This window comes from Crassostrea angulata, unplaced genomic scaffold (assembly GCF_025612915.1).
Source record: "Crassostrea angulata isolate pt1a10 unplaced genomic scaffold, ASM2561291v2 HiC_scaffold_313, whole genome shotgun sequence".
NCBI classification, from domain to species: domain Eukaryota; kingdom Metazoa; phylum Mollusca; class Bivalvia; order Ostreida; family Ostreidae; genus Magallana; species Magallana angulata.
This window is the reverse complement of record NW_026441866.1, coordinates 29,483-44,223: the sequence shown is the minus strand read 5'-3', so window position 1 is coordinate 44,223 and position 14,741 is coordinate 29,483.

Genomic DNA, 14,741 nt, shown 5'->3' with positions numbered 1-14,741 from the left:
TGACAAAATTTACAGTTTTCTGATGCTAAAATATGCTTTTATTAGTTTATGTTTATGTGGCATCTCAAAAAGTGTGATGACATGTAAATTTTTTCTAACAATTGATGACATTTAAGTCTATTAAGTCGAAATCAGTTCAGTTTTTCAACTTTCCTCAGAGAATTTTACGAGTATGGAGCTACCTTAATTAGATTTAAGTGTTCAAACTAATGCTTATGAAAATCAAAAGATGGAGGTGGGTAAAATTGTAAGGTTATTTCAAAGTGATGTGATGCTTTTATCATGATAATATCATGTACATGTATGTAGTATTGAAATAAGATTTCCTATTTAAGGAGGTTGAACAACAATTGACTGCTAAAAGATTGGATAAAGATGCTTTATTTATGGAGAGTCCTATGAATCTTATCTGTGTTAAATTGAGGGAAGTGGAAATAGTGGGTTCACATAAATAACCATATTTTTCTTAAATATCAATGGAATAGGCAAAATGGGGTACACTTTTTCTCAGAATAGCATAAGCTTTTTAAATTTAAGACAAGATGACTTTTCAGAGAATGTTACTGTAATATAAAGGTAGCAAGGGGCAGTTTGAGATAAAGTACCTGTCAATATTTTTGTAAAATTGAGAGTTGCTGTACTTGAAGGTTGTTATTGTTAAAATTCATGATATAATTATACCCTCTCTCCAACAGAGAAGAGGGTATACTGTTATACCCTTCTGTTTCTGTCTGTCTGTCTGTCCATCCGTAACAAAAATTTATGTCGCATTTTTCTCAGCAATTATCGCAGATGCTTGAAATTTGAATACACTATTTGTTTAGGCATGCCATACGGTGGGATATATATTTGTTGCAATTCGACGTCAACATCCTGTTAAATAACCACTGTTAATTTTAGTCTACCGGGTAAATTTTTATCAAAGATATCTCGGCTATTATTTATTGCAGGAGTTTGAAATTTTAACACACTATTTGTTTAGGCATGCCATATTGTGAGATGTATTTTTTCATCAAAGATTTCTCAGCAACTATTTATTGTTTATGTTTAAGATAAATTTTAGCACACCATTTGTTTATATCATAGGATATATCGGTATTTAAGTACAAATCGGATGACAACCACTGTTAAATGTCAACTTTGCTTATTTTGCATATTCACATCAGAGTGGGGTTATCACTAGTGAGCATTTGCTCACACATATCTTGTTTTTAATGATTATCAAGTGATGTCTCTTGTTGAAATTGATATTCATATGTAGGCCCTATATGTTAAGTACATGAGAAAGAAGAAAAAAGCAAAAACCTGTGGACATTATGTACAAGGCATTAAGTCGAACTTCGGTATCTCGAACACCAATATCTCCAATACAATGGATATTTCGAAGTGATGTTTTAGTCCCAAACACTTAAACTTTAAGTATTTTACCCTTAATATCTCGAATACTCAGATATCTCGAAGATATTAACCAATCCTATCTAGGTCAAGATAATGAGGTTTAACTGTATTTCAATATGAAACAAATGGCAATCCCAAATGTTGAGATATTTTCTTATGGTAATTGCTCTAGCTTTAATTAAATTTATTCCATTTTCCAATCATCTCATAAGGGGAGACAACAATAGAAATTTTGATTTTTTTAAAATATAATTTTAGATGCCAAAGAGAGCAAGGATTGATGATAAGCGTAGTCGCCAGAAAGACAAGCTGAGAAAGAGACTGAAAAGACAACAGAATGCTTGCTCCTCTGCCGTCACACCACCAAATGAGACCACAGAGTCTGTTGTCCCTTGCGGGTCAATGGACGGAGCTGTGTCAGCTCCCCCTGGTAATCTTCCAGGGTTTGGTTTGATGGGGTTTCCACCTAAAGAGGAAAAACCCCTGGCCAGGATGCAGGCCTCGCCTCGAGTGAAAATGCATCCACCTGCCCCGAGGTTGCCATCTCCTCGGGGAAGTCGTCTGTTTGTCAAAAACGTGACAAAGGCACCGTCCACTGACTCCCCAGCGTGGGTTTGTACTCCAACGAGGGTACCTGGGCATGATGAAGGCTTTAAGCCTTGCCCAGCAGGTCAGGCGCAGCTGGACTCTTCTGTGCTAAGAGGGTCTAGCAGTATATCAAAAGATGAGGAAATAAAGACAGTGTTAAAAACGGCTTCTGAACGTAAAAATAGTACTGACTTGGTCAATGTAAACTTGTCTTGTGACATGGAAAAAAAGGAAGTAAAACATGCAGATGAAATTTTGAATGAGAATGAGATTGACATAGCTGAAAATAGTTACATGAATGAAAACGTTATGAGACATGCACATGAAACTGTATATGAGAATGTTGACAATCATCAGAGATACTTTGTTCAAAATAGTGAATGTACTCAAATGCATGAAATTGACTGTAATGTAAATGACACAAATTTTCAGACATCTGTTCAAGGTTCATTCCATCAGGCACATCCCATGTTTGGTGACAATGCAGGTACTCAATGTGTTGCAAACAGTTTAGCTGGTCTAGCTTTTGAACAATTTAAAAGCAGCAAACTTTGGACTACACAGGATATGAACAAGATACTAGCAACAGGTGATGAGTTGTACACATTTTTGCAGAGAAGTTCTTCGATGCATAGTAGATATTTATTGGTAGATGAATTACCCCAGTACTTTGAGTGTTTCAACAGGGCATTTGAATTCACAACGAATTCAACGTTAGCAAGTATTATAAATTTGTCGGGTCATGAACCATGCTATGCTGACTTCAATGCATACCATCTATATGAGGCGTTACAAATTGCTTTGCTAGAATCAAATGGGTGTTTTGTGTGCTTTGGGGGAAATACATTTCTTATTGGAAAAACAAATGGATTTTATTTTACATTTGACTCCCATTCAAGATCACCACAAGGCTTATTTAGTTGTAGTGGGAAAAGTACAAGACTTTTGTTCCAAAATGTAGAGCAATTATTAGAACATATTCAGAAGCTTGCCATTTCCATGGGGTTTTCGAGCATTGTTGAATGCAATATAACAGGGGCAATATGCCGTGCAAAAAAGTTGGAAGAAGAAAAGAAAGTTTGTTGTACTTCTACAGAGCAAAGTGGTGAAAATGAATGTGAGAATACAACAGATTGCGATGGTGATAGTGATGATGATGCAATTGTATTTATTCGTAATGAAGAAAACCGATTTCGATTTTGTCCCCTATCAAATGCTTTAAAGGAAGAGTTCTGCATTGAGCTAGGAATACAATATGCTCAGATAGAAGTTACCTCAGTTGAAACACCAAATAAAGAATTAGGAATCCCTAATTTAACCATACCTATCACTGGAGATGGAAACTGTTTTTTCAGAGCAGTCTCATATTGTCTAACGAGTACAGAAAATCACCATCGTGTTGTTCGCAGCGCAATATGCAATCACATTCTAAAGAATGAAAACAAATTTCAATCATTTTTGAGATCTAATGAAGCGTCAGTCAAAAACCACGTGTCTTCAATGGAGAAAGAAGGGAATTGGGCAACGGAAATCGAAATTTTTGCATTAGCTCATATGCTATCGGTCGATATTTTCACATTTTCAAATGGCAATTGGCTCAAGTTCTCAGGACAAAATGTCTGTGCATCTCTCAGAACAAAACGAAATGGTTTATATTTAAACCACCAAAATCAAAACCATTATGAAGTTGTCCTTGATGTTGGTGAGTTAATGGTTGATGTTATAAGCGAAAGCAAACTCGACTCCATGTACGTAGATAAAAGTTGTCGAAAATCAAGAATTGAAAAAGGAAATAAAAAAAATCAATACAAAAGGGAAATGTATCGAAAAAAGTACAACGAAAATTTAGACTTCAAAAATCAAAAGCTTTGGAAAGCCTCACTGAAGTACAAAGAGAATGAAAAATTCAGAATCTCATTAAAAGAAAGCAATAAAACAAAATATCAGAATGATCAGACATTTCGGGACAAAGCTAGGCTCATGAGTAAGAACAAAAGTCGAGCACAATACAATGACCCTGATCACAGAAAAAAGGTATTGAACAAAGCAAACTCTAACTATCGAACTGATCCGACATACAGAGAGAAAATTAAGCAAAAGGCGGTTTTAAAGTACAAGAAAGATAGTGTATATAGATCTACCTGTGTGGAGAAGAGCAAGCAAAAGTACAAAATTGACAGTGTTCATAGGCAGAATGTCAAAAGAAAAAGTACATTAAAATACAAAACCAATGACGTACATCGACTGAAAGTCAAAACAAAAAGTAGGCTGAAGTACAAAACTGATGACGAACATAGACAAAACGTCAAAACTAGAAGTACTCAGAAATACAATACCGATGATAAACATAGACAACAAATGAAAATGAGAAGCTCAAAAAAGTATGAATTGAATGAAAAACACAAAGAAAATGTGAAACAAAGAAGTATCAATAAGTATCGTTTGGATGATGCTCACAAAGAGAGGGTTAAAAAAGCGAGTATTCAGAAATATAGATGCGATGAAAAATTCAGAGAAAAACTCCTTCGCAGTAGTTCATTGAAATACGAAACGGATGAAACTTTCAGATCGAAGTCCCTAGAAAACAGCAAGCGTTATTACCACTCTAGTCCAGGTATTCAGAAAAAGAAGATACAAAAGTCCAAGCAAAGTAGGTTGAACAAAAAAATCAAACTTGAAAACTTTGAAGAAGTTATAAATCTGTTCAAAAAAAATACTGCTCGGGGTCCAGATTTTGCATGCTGTTGTTGTCATCGATTGTTGTTCCAAAATCAAGTACAAATGTGCAATAGAGACGTGTATTCCAAGAGTGAAAAATCGAGAGAAGTGGCTGGTGCTTGTATCAAAGATACGTTTTTGCATCAATGTAAAACGTCGTGCTCAGAAAATTGTGCGAACTCATCAATGTGGATATGTTATACATGTCACCGAAAGATAATGAGTGGTGAAATCCCTCCAGAAGCATCAGCTAATAACATGTTCCTTGAGCCAGTCCCTGAGGAACTTTCTCGCTTAAACAATTTGGAACAGCATTTGATTTCCTTACATATACCTTTCATGAAAGTCATGGCTCTTCCAAAGGGTGGGCAGAAGAATATTCATGGTCCTGTTGTTTGTGTACCATCTAATTTGAAGAAAGCAACATTTTTACCTCTAAAAGAGGATGAAAACCTTTTGCTTCGAGTAAAATTAAAGAGGAAACTGAGCTACAAAAGTTATTATGAATATCAATTCATAAACCCAACTCATGTTCTCACTGCACTAGACTACTTAAAACAAAACAACAAATGGTATGCTGGAATCTTTATCAATAGAGACATTGAGAGTAATGAAAATGTAGAAGGTTCTGAACAAGATGAAGTTCAAACTTCAAATGAAAATTCTGAACGAGATGAAATTCAAACATCAAATGAAGATACTGAACAAGTTCAAGGAGAAACACCGAATGAAGATTCCGAACAGATACAAATAGCTGTAGACAGCTGTCTCCAACCTGTAGATATTGCACAAGAAGTTTTGGACCATTATTTTGATGATGTCTTCAATATTGCCCCTGCAGAAGGAAATAATCCAGTACGGATGCTTCAAGAACAAGGAAACGAAGCAAAGACATTCCCTTGCCATTTTCCATCAGGACAATTCTCATTTGATCAACAAAGAGATAAAAGATTGACACTTGCTCGATATTTCAATAACAGGCTGATGAATGCAGATAACAGATTTGCAAAAGATACAAACTACATCTTCTTTAGTCAGTATATGTCAGAACTAAATCAAGTAATTGAAAAAACGCAGATTTCTGTTCGGAAGACGGTCACCAAAAATGAAAAGGGGAGCGTTATCAATTCAGATATGCTTAGAAATCCAGAAACTCTGTCAAAACTGTTGAGGAACGATGAAGCAATTAGATTTATGCAACCGATAAGAGGTACACCAGCATACTGGTCAGCAACTCAGAAAGATCTATTTGCTATGCTTAGACAGCTTGGAATTCCAACATGGTTTTGCTCGTTTTCTTCAGCAGAATATAGATGGAATGATGCCATAAGTTCTTTACTCAAACAACTCAATGATGAAAGAAATCCGGATTTGTTAGACTGGACCGAAAAAAATGAAATTTTGCGGAGCAATCCCGTTACAGTGGCTAGAATGTTTGAACATAGATTTCGTATCTTTCAGCGGGATGTTATTCATTCACCGTCAGAACCTATTGGGAAAATAGCCGATTTCTTTCAAAGAGTTGAATTTCAACAAAGAGGTTCGCCACACATGCATTGTTTATTTTGGGTGGAAAACGCACCAAAAATAGATGTTGATGGTAAGGAAGCTGTGGCAGAATTTATCGACAGATACGTGACATGTGCTGTGCCAACTGAAAATGAAGACTCTGAACTAAGAAAAATTGTACTGGATGTTCAACAACACAGTAAGAAGCACTCAAAGTCGTGCAAGAAAAATGGAAAAGAATGTAGATTTAACTTCCCGAGACCTCCCTCACAGCGTACATTCATAACAGAAAAGCATGATGATGACGATGAAGATGAAACTGCAGAAATTCAAGATGTGCACCAACGTAATTCTACTTCAAATCTTACCAAGTCTCAAGCAAAAGAAATTTTATTGAGTGTTTGGAATAAGATTCACACTGATTGTGATGGGTATGAGACAACAGAAGATATTTTCGAGGATCTTTCTCTGAATCAAGACACATACCAAAATGCAATGAATGTTTTGTCAGAAAAACTGACAGTTGTCCTCAAAAGGCATCCAAATGAATTGTGGACAAATCAGTACAACCCATGTCTTCTTAAATGTTGGGATGCAAATATGGATATACAATATGTTTTGGATCCTTTTAGTTGCATCGTATACATCGTCTCGTACATCTCTAAATCTGAAAGGGAAATGGGAATGTTATTAAAACAAACAAACGTTGAAGCCCAAGAAGGAAATCTGGATGCCAAACAAACATTAAAAAAAATAGGATCTGCATATTTGACGCACAGAGAAGTTACTGCGCAAGAAGCCGTCTACAGAGTTTGCAATCTAAGAATGAAAGAAGCTTCAAGGAAAGTGATCTTCATACCAGTTGGAGAAAACCCTACTCGAATGACAAAACCCCTTTCACAAATGAAGCGAAAACAAAAGGATGCTAACGATGATTTACACGACGAAAATGACGAGGATGACGAAATTTTCATGACAAACATTGTCGAAAGGTACGAAAACCGACCAGACAACAAGATATTTAACAACATATGTCTAGCCGAGTTCTGCTCTGATTATCGCGTCCTTGCCAAATCCCAAGTTCCAAAAGGGGTTAATGAAAATGTCTTTGAACTTCAAAATTCTAAGGGATATGTTCAAAAGAGAACGAGAACAAAACAGGCAGTTGTTAGGTATCCAAGATTTAGCGCTGAAAAAACATCTGAGAAATTTTATCAATCTCGACTACAGCTGTTTCTTCCCTATCGGCATGAAACACAATTAAAACCGGAAACTTTTGATTTGTACGAAACATTTTATGAAAAAGGATTTGTGAAGTTACATGGCACGAGATCTGTAACAGCAGTAAAAATAATTGTGGAAACAAATCATGCTCGCTTTGCTCAGAATGAAAGTGTTATAGATGAAGCTCAAGAGTTGTATGAAAACATAGGAGAACCGGAAGATGCATGGGCAAATCTATGCCCCGAGACAGAAAAAAATAGAGATGAATGTGCCATGATGAAGTCAACACAGAAAACCCCCGAAGATCTTGTAGAAAATATACCAGATATTGACAGTGATTTCAACAAAGCTGATGTGTTATATCAAGTACAACAACTTTGCGTCTCTAATGAAGAAATGTTGAATATTGTACAAAACTTGAATCAAATCCAACAAAACGTGTTCTACTTTGTGCGAGACTGGTGTGTCAGAAAAATAGTAAATGAAAACCCAGCTCCGTTCCATATATTTTTAACAGGAGGTGCAGGAACAGGAAAAAGCCAAATTGTGAAAGCTATCAATTTCGAAGCATCACGCCTTTTCTCTAAAAGATTGTCGTCACCAGAGGCTTTATCAGTGTTGCTGACAGCTTTTACCGGCACAGCTGCATTTAACATTGGTGGCAGTACAATTCACAGTGTTTTTTCTTTGACAAAGTTCTTGCCACTGCCATATGAACCATTAAAAGAACAAACTTTAAGTGAAATCAGAATGAAGCTCTCAGACTTGCAAATTCTTGTAATAGATGAAGTATCGATGGTGTACAAAAGACTTTTATACTACATCCATGAAAGACTAGTGCAAATCAAAAAATGCAAACACCCATTTGGAGGCGTTAGTGTGCTTGCAGTCGGTGATTTCTTCCAACTACCACCAGTAAAACAAAGAAAAGATGAGAGACTATATAAAGACAATGCATCATATCCAATTGACCATTGGCAAGATTTATTTCAAGAAGTTGAATTGACTGAAATTATGCGTCAACGCAATGATGTTCCATTTGCAAGAGCTTTGAATTTGCTGCGCACAAGAACCTTAGAAGATCCTTTAGCAAATGAAACACTTGACACAGTGAATGATTGTATCAGAGATGGTCCGGAAGATGTTCTTCACGTATACTCCACTAACGATGAGGTAAACAATTACAATTTGAATATGCTAGAAAAGAAATGCAAAGATTTCAAACAGATTGATGCAAAAGATTATCAAAAAGATAAAACCTCAGGAAAACTCTGCCTTAGAGATAAACCGTGCATAACCAAAACTGACAGTTTATCAAGCTCGTTACTCTTCGCAGTTAATGCTCGTGTCATGTTGACGAGAAATTGCGATGTCAAAGATGGTTTAGTCAATGGAGTTATGGGATACATTTCACACTTTCAATACGGAGATGCAGAAAAAACAAACGTTACAGCTATAGCTGTTATATTTGACAGTCAAAACGTCGGTATAAAAACGGGAAAGCGAACTAAAAATGGAAACATGGTATTGATTGAAAGAATTCAAGAAGAAATTCTTGTAAGGAAATCAAATGCTATTGTTAGACAGCAGTTTCCATTAAAGCTATCATGGGCCTGTACAGCTCACAAGGTTCAAGGGATGACTGTTGAAAAAGTTGTTGTCAACCTTGACAAAACATTTGCTCCTGGCCAAGCCTATGTTGCATTAACGAGAGTAACTTCAAAAGATGGATTATTCATAGAAACAAACGACAGAGCAAAGTTAGCCAAAAAGTTGTACGCTGATCCAGATGTGAAATCAGCCATGAAAGACATGAAAAAACTGGAACTTGACAGACCATTTGAAGTTCACTCCAACAGCACCATAGTTGTACTTCATAACATTCAAAGCCTGAATAAAAACTTTTACCACATGAAATGTGACAGGAGATTCACAAATGCGGACATTGTTTGTTTAACTGAAACATGGTTAAGATCTGATCAAGAAACTGCTCATCTACATTTGAATGGGTTTCAATTTCGCCATCTTGCAAGAATAGAAGCTTATAGCAACAACGATGAACACACGAGGTCATTACGTAATTCAAAAGGAGGTGGGGTCGCTTTCTATATCAAAGAAAACAATGAGAGTCAGATAATTCATCATTCAATCGAAAACATTGAAGGCATTGCTGTCAAGTTGCTGAAAAAAAACATAGCCATAGTGAATGTTTATCGGCCACCTACATTGAACGTTACCATATTTTTGCAATCTCTGAAATCTTTAATAGACACCGTAAGATTACAATGCAAAATGTGCATTTTCGTAGGAGATTTCAACGAAGATACAAAGTTATCTGGCCCTATACAAACTTTTATGGAGCACAACGGGTTTAAGCAGATAGTGAATTTTTTCACAACAGAGGGTGGAACAACTTTAGACCATGTTTATATCTCTGATTCAATTGAAGCGCACACAAAAAGATTTTCTACCTTTTACAGTTATCATGAGGGTGTATTTCTATTTCTTTGAAAATCCATACTGGCATGAGTTGGCATGATTACAGTAGAATACTTTATTAAAAACACGATTTTACAAACTTTTACCATATTCTTAAGATTCTTGTCAAATTTGGACAATTTTCAATTTTTGTCAAGGCAATTGTATAGCATTAACATTATACACATTTTTCCGGATTGAGTTTGAATTTTAGAATATTCCGGATTTATGGATTCTGTTTTGTTATTAGGATTTTTCGCGGGACACGAGCAGTTTAGATTCTCCCTAGTTCCTGTGCTCAATACCATTTAGATTTACAATGTTTACTATGTTTGTTTCTACGAGATAAAACTTCTAAGTTGGTAAGTTTTACATGAATCTGCTTGTGTATAGTGTTGTGCAAAAAGTTATGTATAAACGATAGGTATAAATGTGTAAACAAAAGTGTTCAACTGTGAAGATGCATTTTAAATAACATGTTCGAATGTTGGCACAAGGGATATATCTAGAATGTGTATATAGATTTAAAGCTAAAGTATCATAGCATGTTTTTATTATATGATATGTCGGAATTTAAGGTTTCATTGTTTGCATGCAATGTTTTGTGCACTCTACAATAGGCGTACATATATAGTCATTCATTTTGAATTGTGTAATTTGCCAGTAGTACGAGTTTCGTTATATTTGCTAATTTGCTAGAGCATAAGTGAAAGTATTCATTTCAAGAACACGGGGCATATATATTTACTAGAGTGATATTTGTCATATGTTGAGTGTGTTTTGTTTGTTTATTCATAGCATCAAAACTTTTCTTTGTTTTTCCAGTTAATCACATCTAGTCACATCACGTGTTGTCCCATCAAGTCACATCATCATGCCATTGTCACAAATCATCATACTAGTTTTTCAATGACTGAATAAAGATGTGCATTAGCAACAAGTTGCCTCTTCATTGATGGTAGCCAGTACAGCAATATTAAGCTCAAGTTTCGTGAATGTTTATATACTAGTAATTACCATTTCTTATTATTCAAATAAGGTACAACCAATTCAAACAAGACGCTTTGAAAAAACACAGTCTATAAATCAATATGTCCTAAAAATGCGGTTTTGATTAATGTAATATATTTTATGGACTCTGTAAAACACCGGTTTTATAACCAATATTAAAGAAAAAGTCAATGTAGATTTTCCAAATAAATAAGAAATATTTGTACAACATATCTAGCTAAATACGAAATTAAAAACGTAGTATCTTTTAATATTTCAAAGCTGAGACTGTACAATAAGATTTAGCTAAAAAAAACTGAACAACGATTATTATTGAAAAGATTATAACCAAGGTTTTTCGCAATCGAAGAAACAAGGTATGCATAATGTTTAGCAAATTCTGTACATTTTGTATATCACAAATTTTAATGAAAACAGTTCATGTTTTTCAAACATTTTGTCATATTCTCTGTAAAATCTTTCGTCCGAATATACGTTGTATTCTGATTTTTAAAAAAAATATTCTAATAACGGAAAAGCAGGCATGTCCGGAAATTTTGATTCCGCGTCCTGGGTTTAAAAAATGGTGTAATGTTCAAAGTAAAATTAACTCGTACCAAAAATAATTGCTAAGTCGTACCTGAACACATTCGGATTTTATTTGTTCAGTCGTTCTTAAAATCGGAAAGGTTTTTGTTAAGTCGAACTTAAAATCATTCGTATTTTGTCAAGTCGTACCAGGAATAATTCGATTTTTTTCATCTTTTTATTTTTGTTACTCTTGTTATTGGTTTAAGAGCTCTGCTTCTTACAGGAACTTCAAGCTTTACTTTCCACATTAACGGAAGACCCACTCGTTGCTTTGCAACGAGCTTTGCTCTAGTTAGGGTCTTCCGTTTCCAACGGAAGACCCTCTTGTTATTCTATTGTTTCTTTTTATTATTATTATTATTCTTTTTCTTTTCTTCTGACTCCTTTTTTGCTTCATAACTCAAAAGGTTTTAAACCGATTTTGATGAAATTTTCAGAGGTTTTTGCAAGTTGGCGTCCCTCAAAAATGTTAAACTTTCAAAGAGAACGTCATTTCCGTTTTGACGTGACGTCATTTTTAAAAAATTTAAAAAGTCATTTTGTCCCGGACTTTTCTCAAAAACGCTTTCAGATAGAGGCTTGAAATTTTCAATGGTTATGATTTGATCGATTTACCTCTGTAATAAGGCTGGAAATGAAAATCTGTCACTTCTGGTCGAAACCGGAAGTGAAACAAATTTTTCGAAAAAATGAATTTTCTGATCAAATCAAAAATGAATATGTGTTTTATAGAGCTTAATAAGCTGAATCTAACACTGAAAGCCGTTTGAAAATCGGACGATGCATTACAGAGATATCGGGGTTTAAAAATTGATTTTTCCGGAAATTTTGATTCCGCGTCCTTGGTTTGAAAAATAGCGTAATGTTCAAAGTAATATTAACTCGTACCAAAAATAATTGTTAAGTCGTACTTGAACACATTCGGATTTTTTTGTTAAGTCGTTCTTGAAATCAGAAAGGTTTTTGTTAAGTCGTACTTAGAATCATTCGTATTTTGTTAAGTCGTACCAGGAATAATTCGATTTTTTCATCTTTTTATTTTTGTTACTTTTGTTATTGGTATAAGAGCTCTGCTTTTAACAGGAACTTCCAGCTTTACTTCCGACATTAACGGAAGACCCACTCGTTGCTTTGCAACGAGCTTTGCTCTAGTTATTATTCTTTTTCTTTTCTTCTGACTCCTTTTTTGCTTCATAACTCAAAAGGTTTTTAACCGATTTTGATGAAATTTTCAGAGATTTTTGCAAGTTGGCGTCCCTCAAATATGTTAAAGTTTTAAAGAGAACGTCACTTCCATTTTGACGTGACGTCATTTTTAAAAATTTCAAAAAGTCATTTTGTCCCGGACTTTTCTCAAAAACGCTTTAAGATAGAGGCTTGAAATTTTCAGTGGTTATGATTTGGTCGATTTACCTCTGTAATAAGGCTCGAAATGAAAATCTGTCACTTCCGGTCGAAACCGGAAGTGAAACAAATTTTTCGAAAAAATGAATTTTCTGTTCAAATCAAAAATGAATATGTGTTTTGTAGACTTTAATAAGCTGAATCTAACACTGAAAGCCGTTTTTAAATCGGACGATGCATTACAGAGATATCTGGGTAATAATTCGATTTTTTTCATCTTTTTAGTTTAGTTACTCTTGTTATTGGTTTAAGAGCTCTGCTTTTTACAGGAACTTCCAGCTTTACTTCCCACATTAACGGAAGACCCACTCGTTGCTTTGCAACGAGCTTTGCTCTAGTTCTTTTTTTTTCTGACTCCTTTTCGGCTTAATAACTCAAAAAGTTTACAACCGATTTTGATGAAATTTTCAGAGGTTGTGTGCAACTATAATACCTCAAAGTTTGTGCACTTTCTTTGAAAACGTCACTTCCATTTTTACGTAACGTCATTTTTAAAATTTTCAAAAAGTCATTTTGTCCGCGGCGTTTCTCAAAAACGCTTTAAGATAGAGGCTTGAAATTTTCAATGGTTATGATTTAATCGATTTACCTCTGTAATAAGGCTGGAAATGAAAATCTGTCACTTCCGGTCGAAACCGGAAGGAAATCAAATTTTTCGAAAAAATGAATTTTCTGATCAAATCAAAAAAAAGTATGTTTTTATAGAGCTTATTTAGCTGAATCTAACACTTAAAACCGTTTTTAAATCGGATGATTCATTACAGAGATATTGGGGTTTAAAAATTGATTTTTCCGGAAATTTTGATTCCACGCTTTTGGTTTAAAAAATAGCATAAAGTTAAAAGTTAAATTAACTCGTACCAAAAATAATTGTTAAGTCGTTCTTGAACACATTCGGATTTTTTTTGTTAAGTCGTTCTTGAAATCGGAAAGGTTTTCGTTAAGTCGTACTTAAAATCATTCGGATTTTGTTAAGTCGTACCAGGAATAATTCGTTTTTTTTCATCTTTTTATTTTAGTTACTCTTGTTATTGGTTTAAGAGCTCTGCCTCTTACAGGAACTTCCAGATTTACTTCGGACATTAAAGGAAGACCCACTCGTTGCTTTGCAACGAGCTTTGCTCTAGTTTTTTATTATTATTAATCTTCTTGTTTTTCCTTCTGACTTCTTTTTTGCTTTATATCTCAAAAACTATTCAACCGATTTGCAAGAAATTTTCAGAGATTATGTTAAATTCTTGTCCCTTGAAGCTTTTACAGTTTCAGTCATTAAATCACTTCCGTTTTCTAGTTACGTCATTTTAAAAATTTTCAAAAAGTGATTTTGTCCAGGACTTTTCTAGTAAACAGTTGTTTATAAAGACTTGAAATTTTCTGTGATTGTAAGTCTGCGGATTTACTTATGGCATTTGACCAAAAAAATGTATTTTGTCACTTCCGGTCGAAACCGGAACTGAAACAAATTTTTCGAAAAAATGAATTTTTTGATGAAATCGAAAAAGAATATGTGTTTTGTAGAGCTTATTAAGCTGAATCTAAGTTTCAGTCATTAAATCACTTCCGTTTTCTAGTTACGTCATTTTAAAAATTTTCAAAAAGTGATTTTGTCCAGGACTTTTCTCGTAAACGGTTGTTTATAAAGACTTGAAATTCTCTGTGATTGTAAATCTGCGGATTTACTTATGGCAAATTTACAAAAAAAATTATTTTAGTGATTCTAATTTTTCGGAATTTTCATTTTTTTGAGCGAATAATTAAATTATATGAATGTTGTAGAGTTTGCAAAGCTAAATGCAAAACTGAAATTCGTTTTCAAATCGGATGATGCATTTAAGAGATGT